Genomic DNA, 6,915 nt, shown 5'->3' with positions numbered 1-6,915 from the left:
ATTATATTTTCACCATGTGAGCTTATCTACAGAAAGAAATAAAGATGTATGAACTGTGGCTTTCAAATTATGTCAACACGAATTAAAAGAGAAGTAAATAATTAAAATTCTGCCATTACTCAATCTTTTCTATAACACAGGTCACACAGACACAGACAACCGATGTGTTCTACACTCTCCTCTTTCAAATTAAATTAAATTTAGCCCGCGGATAAATGTATTATCACAACACCCTGGTTTCACACTGATCCAGGCAGTTGCTTGAAAACCAGCATCAACCCTTGAGCTGCTATTGTGTTTCCTTTTGCCAAAGCAAACAGAGATAAACCATCTCCTCAATCATTCTCTTTCCCTCCCATGCCTTTATCTGTTTCTCCCAATTCATTTCCTCTGTCTCTGTCTTACCAGCTTTGAGAGGCAGGTGAGGTATGGTTTAATGCTTTGATCTGTGGAGCCATGAGTTTTCCCTAAGGCCCTTTTTCGACCACTTGTCAATGGTTGACTGCCCATCCTAATGTGATTACAGTGTTGTAGTAGTGTAATTTACACTTTACAATCTCACCTTTTCTTCTGATGTCTTTTTTGTACCTGTGCTGAGAACACATTACAGAATATTACATTTTGAAATTGGTGTAAGTTGGTGTTCTGGGAGGGGATTTTTTCCGCAGTGATTCACTATAAGGTTTTATGTAACACTGTGGCAGTGATCTGCATTTCAGTGGGAAATGATAATGATAACTCAGAAAGTCGATGCTCATCAGGGAAGGCTCCAAACTTACCAGCACCATATTTTTTTCCTTCTGAAACTTCAGGCTTGAGGAATTGTTTTTATTTTGCCTCTTTGAAATCTACATTATACGATAAATACGCCCAGCTTCCACGCACTTTATGCAAGTCAATTCAGTCCAATGAATCTTTATCATGCCCGGAAGGCATAAAAAACATGGGAGGACAATAAACATGGGAGGAACATACTGTACATACAGGAACAACAAAAACAATGTCAACATACTGTACTGCAATGAAATAAACTATTTAAGCAACAATTAAAGCAAACGTCAAGTTTACAAAGTGCTGTAAGTAAAAACGTGAAAGTAGTACAAATGTGAAGGTGGTACAATGTGCAAAGTGCAACAGAAAAAAAGTGGACTATAGTTGATGATAAATGGCAGCAACTGCCTTAGGAATGAAGGAGCCCTAAGCTCTGGACCCAATACCTCCACCCAGAGGGAAGAAGGTGGAACTCCAGGTGTAAGGGGTGGGATTGGTCAGCCTAGAGGTGGAGATGGTCCTCTGTTAGAAAGAGTGGATAGACTGAGCAAGGACAACCATGTCATTTTAAGGTAACTGTTCACCACACTAACTTTGTCTTACTTTTTACCTTAAGATTCCCAAACCAGCAGATCAGGTCAAAAGTCAATTCAATAAGTTCTATAAAACAAAATAAACCTGTCCACATTCAAAGAGTTTAGCTTCCTTTGTGTATGTCTTATCCTCTCATTGCAGTTTTTGGTTGATAATTGTGCCCAGATATTTGTAGATACTAACAATCTTAACTGTGCTGTCTGCTATGATAGTCTGATATGGAGTGGTTGGGTTTTTGTGTTGATATCTATTGTTTGCTAGCTCTTGAAAGCGTTCATATACCAAGTTTGTCTTTTTGAAATAGAATAAATACTAGCCCAGATGGAGTTAGGAGAACGGGGCGAGAGACTAACAGAAAGAAACAGGAGAAAGAGAGATTGTGTATTAATGGCCAATAGATGGGATCATACTGCAGGGAAATGTGAGGGACTGCTCCACATACTCCTCCTGATGTATTCATTAAAACACACATGGGGTAAAAAAGAAGAAAAAATCCAATGAATGCACACATAAATAAATATTTGCACGCTGATTTCATTTGAGGGACCCAGATTCACTCAGATGAAACGTGTAATCTGGATGGATAACTGTAGCGCCTTCATATTCTCTCCCTGCATTGTGGGCTGGAATTGCAATATTAATGGCTATTTTTCAAGCTTTGCAGGAGAAAAAAAAGTGTTATGTAGAATTTAACCCAAAGCTGACCTCCGAGGACAGCCTGAAGGCAATTATATCCCAGTCATTACCAGCAATGATTCATGCCCTCACACTATGCTAAGTGCAAATACATCATCAGGAAGGATGTATATGGATGTCACATATTTTTATTTAAAAATTTGACTTGACATTTTTACAACATGTTTCTGGGAATATTTATGAATGAACATGGAATATTGATGAGTATCCTATTCCAACCCATATTCAGTAAAAGAGTCCTGGTGATATACTGCAGGAAAAACTATGTAATGCCCTCATGCAGCAACAACATGTGACAATAACAATTGTGCATCATCATAATATAAGTCAGGTAAAGCCTTGAGCTCCTTTAGTGGGCTTTAAGAGTTGTTTTATTTTATGAGCTCATATTTTAATGCTCGGATATGATGGAAAAGTCAGTCCCTAAAAACACACACGCACACGCACACACACACACACACACACACACACACACACACACACACACACACACACACACACACACATACACATACACATACACACACACACACACACACACACATACATACACACACACACACACACACACACACACACTCACACACAGTTAGGCCAATCTACACTTATCACTTATATGATTAGCAAGTTCCACTTGTTATTAGATAAAACCCTCTATGTTTTCAATTACTTGTGACTAAAAATGCTGATAACGTGACATTTGAGATCTGCTATTTTAGAGGCGATGCTAGGACTGCCGGATATTATTGTTGGAATCCTGGGCTGACATCCAGAGTAATGTAACTATTGCTTCTCGAGCTGAGGTGAATCTGACTCATAAATCAAACCTTGTCAAGGAAAATCTAATACTGAAGTAGCAGTAATCCAAACACTTGAACCAACCTTGATATTTCTTGTTTAATTGCTAGGTGTGATGATTTCAATGATTGTCAAAAACATATGATAGCAAAGTAAATGGTCTCTTGCATAGTAAAATCCATCCAAAATACCAATCTCAAATTTGATTTCAATTATATACAGTATATACATAGAGAGTACCCACCATGTCATACTCATTGTACTGTATGTGTGATTTTACTTTCCACATCAAACTAGTTCTGATATTGAATATTTGAACTGTGGAAAGCTGATTTTTTTTCTTTTACTGTATACATGATTTGGTTAGAATATTATATCCACTCTTAATTCAGATTACATTTTTTTTCATATTTTTGAGCATTTATTTTGATCTACTAATTCTTTCATTTATTTTAGGCTTTTATCTTCTGCTGCCATTTTAATAGTCAGTGTAAGTCACACACATACAGTAAAGCATGTTAAACTACACTATGCATATAACTGAAGATGCTAATAACATTTGATTTATTGGTTGGACGTTGCCTAGCAACATCACAGGCACTAAGTTGAGTGATGTTTAATTGTCCTTACCTCCAGCCAAAGATGCTGCATCTGTAGCACCAATCTTGTGACCAAAATTATAGCTTTTACCTCCCCAGCCAGTGCTTTGTCAATAATGAGAGGTAGTAAATGTGGTAGACTTCCAGTTAGCTGAAGTACAGCTTGTTTTGTAAAATACACCAACTCTCTGATTTATCAAATATATAAAGCAACATTATTCTGCATTCAAATGTATTAAAACTATGGTTCATTCCAGTGGCATAATGTTTGTTCTGCCACCCCATTTAGCATCAACTATAACTAAAGAAATGTTATGAGGACATACTCTAAAAAAAAAAACTAAAAAACAAACAAACTACAACAATAAGAAGAAAAGAGCATACAGAAAAAACACACAAATATGCATGTGAATGAAAGAGCTCAGCAGGTTGCCACTGGTAAAAAAAAAAAAAAAAAAAAAAGAAGATCTGAAATGGGAGCCCTGCTCTTGCTGAGAGATAGATTGAAATATTCATCATGCTGCAGTCTCTGATCATGATTTCTCTCTGTCTCCTTTACTCTTTCATCAAGTCCTCGCAAGCTTGTCTCTCTCCGGTCGTCTCTTGCCACATCAGCCGCGTTTTGGGAATTACACCACTGTTACAGAGACACCAAAAGCAATCAGGTCCATGCATTCAGCGAGTAACTATCCAAACTTTTCATGCTGATGAGATAAAACAATTCCAGAGTGGAGATTGTCAGATGGATAACTCTCTACCTGCATCTGCATCTTCAAAGTTACGTCCAGTGGGTGTTCATTAAAAAAGTTGGACAAGAAATGAAGACAGTTCACCCCAAAAACTAAAACTCTCATTCTACCCGATAGTACTCTGCAGCATCTGCCTCACCCAACACAAGAGGAACTTTTTTACTCCCAATTCATCATAAGAAAAGAGTCTTTTTAAACTGCTTTGTTCCCATACGTGTGAAGTTCTATAAAATAAGCCTATTGCATGTCAAAGATCATAACGGAGCTCAAGTCCTTATAGTGTGTTTTTTATGGAATTGCCACTAAATTACGCTGCATTTTGCTCTTTGCTTCAGCATGGTGTCATATTTTCATTTGAACACTAAAGGGGGCTACAGGCTAAACTTTGGGTTTGAGTCTAGAAATTGAACAATGTAGTATCAGCAAATGTATTAATATGCACTTTATCTCAATTCAGTCAAAAGGAGCTTCTTGCATTCTTGTGAGATTAAGATGTTAAATCACACAAACTAAGCATTATTTAACTAGGATAATGTCTAATTTGTCTGTGGTTCATTGATTTAGAAGACTGTGTAGGGTCAAGTAGGGTTGGAGTCACACTAAATTTAAAATATTATAGTTAGATAATATTATACTTATACCGTAATTCAGTAATAGAGAAAACTCTGCATACACAACAGTCCTAAAAGATGCAATTGTTTTTGGTTGTGTTATTTAACTTTAGCTAACAGAGTGCACTTTATCTACATCACAAATCATATATGATGTATCATACATCATTTTATCATGGACTATTAGTGGTTGACAATATAGTGAGAGAGTGTATTTCAATAGCCAAAAGAAGTTTTGAGCAAAGCACTTATCACCATCTGTTCCAGTGGAGCAACTCGCCCATAACTAGATAGGTGGTGTAAATAGCCTATGGGTAACGGTGAAGTAGATAAATAAATCAATCAGTCCTCATGCAGGATTAATCAGCTCTGGGAATCACATGCATTACTCTCTGCACTAACACTGTGCATAAATCAACCATATCCATTGAATATAATACCAGATCATTAATCAGATGCAACCAGGTGCCCTCCATAGAGAGCCAGGTCACCTGATCCCAGTCTGTCCCAGCCAGCCAAACTGTGGGAAACGATTCTCAGCCCATCAGCGTCAAACAGCTGAGTAACATTCTTCAAATATGTACAGGTCAGCCAGGTTATGAAATCGGTTGCTTTCGTGGAATAGGTCTTTACAAACTGGGAACACACGTGTGTGTGTGTGTGTGTGTGTGTGTGTGTGTGTGTGTGTGTGTGTGTGTGTGTGTGTGTGTGTGTGTGTGTGTGTGTGTGTGTGTGTGTGTGTGTGTGTGTGTGTGTTGAAATGTTTGCGGTCACCAGCCAAGGATGCAGTGTCCATTACGTCACGGTTCCCAAAAACACCCCCCCCCCCCCCCCCCCCGCCCCCCCCCACCCCCACCCCCAAGTCTCCTTCCGTTTATAGTCGGACCACATCCTCAAAACAAGTCATGTTTTCCCCCCAAATGAGCAAATGTGTGGATTTCTATTAACGCTTCGTTCACGCTCTCTTGTCATCCTGTTGCAATGCACCGTCAGTGATATTTATAGGAGCCGACATTTCATCCTAAATTACTGCAGTCTGTAGTAAACAAAAAACAGCTGATGCTGCATTATAGGACCTCGTAAAATCCTAGACTGTAGGTTAAGCGACAGGATTAAAACTATAATGTTGTTATTTTTTATCTGGTTGTTATATCAAACCCCATTTAATGACCATATTAAAGAAAATGTGATAGCTGTATTATTTAAGAAACAATATAAAGTTACTTAGTAGCCTACTAGAATGTACTGCAGATTTGAAAAGGGATACCATGCAACTACTTGATGATGTTTGGGTAACTAATCGCTAAAAGTTCTTAATTGTGTCGCTTTTACTATCATTCAGAAAATTGCGAAAAGATACAACTTTCACGTTTGCGTTTAGCACTTTTTTTTAGACCGAACACGGTGCTCTAACTTCAGAGATTAGTGTTTCCGAGGGTACCTGAACGCATCTCGGCTGACAGCGCATAGATCCGGAGCAGGGCGGTATGAACCAGCTTCGTCAAGCAGAGACAGGAAGCACGAGCACAACGCGCCACGTGGAAACGTGCCCTCCAAACAAAAGTGATAAATATTTGTTAGTCTAGACTTCGACCATTTGGGAGAAGTGTTGCATAACTGAGAAATATTGATCATTAAAATAATAGTGAGGCCATCAGCACCAATTCTCAGCAAAGAAATAGTCTTATTAGTTTTTATAAAAAAAAAAACAATTTTTGAATAAATGTATTCAGTTATGCTATCAAATTTTCGAAATTGAATATCTTATGGTCTAGATCAGTGGTATCCAACCCTGCTCCTGGAGAGCTACTGCCCTGCATGTTTTAGGTATCTCCTCACTCTAACACAACTGATTCTAATTATCAACTCGTTATCAAGCCCTTTGACGAGCCTCAGCTGCTTGATAACGAGTCAGAGTGAGGAGATACCTAAAACATGCAGGGCAGTAGCTCCCCAGGAGCAGGGTTGGAGACCACTGGTCTAGATGCTGTTTCAAAGTGGGGGATAATAATACACTCCTCATTTACACTTTATCTCAATATGGTCAAATTTCAAGATAGATAGTCTGTAAATATCAGAACAAGCCTCTAAAATCCA

This window comes from Scomber scombrus, chromosome 17, assembly GCF_963691925.1.
Source record: "Scomber scombrus chromosome 17, fScoSco1.1, whole genome shotgun sequence".
NCBI classification, from domain to species: Eukaryota; Metazoa; Chordata; class Actinopteri; order Scombriformes; family Scombridae; genus Scomber; species Scomber scombrus.
Note: the sequence above shows the minus strand (reverse complement) of the source record.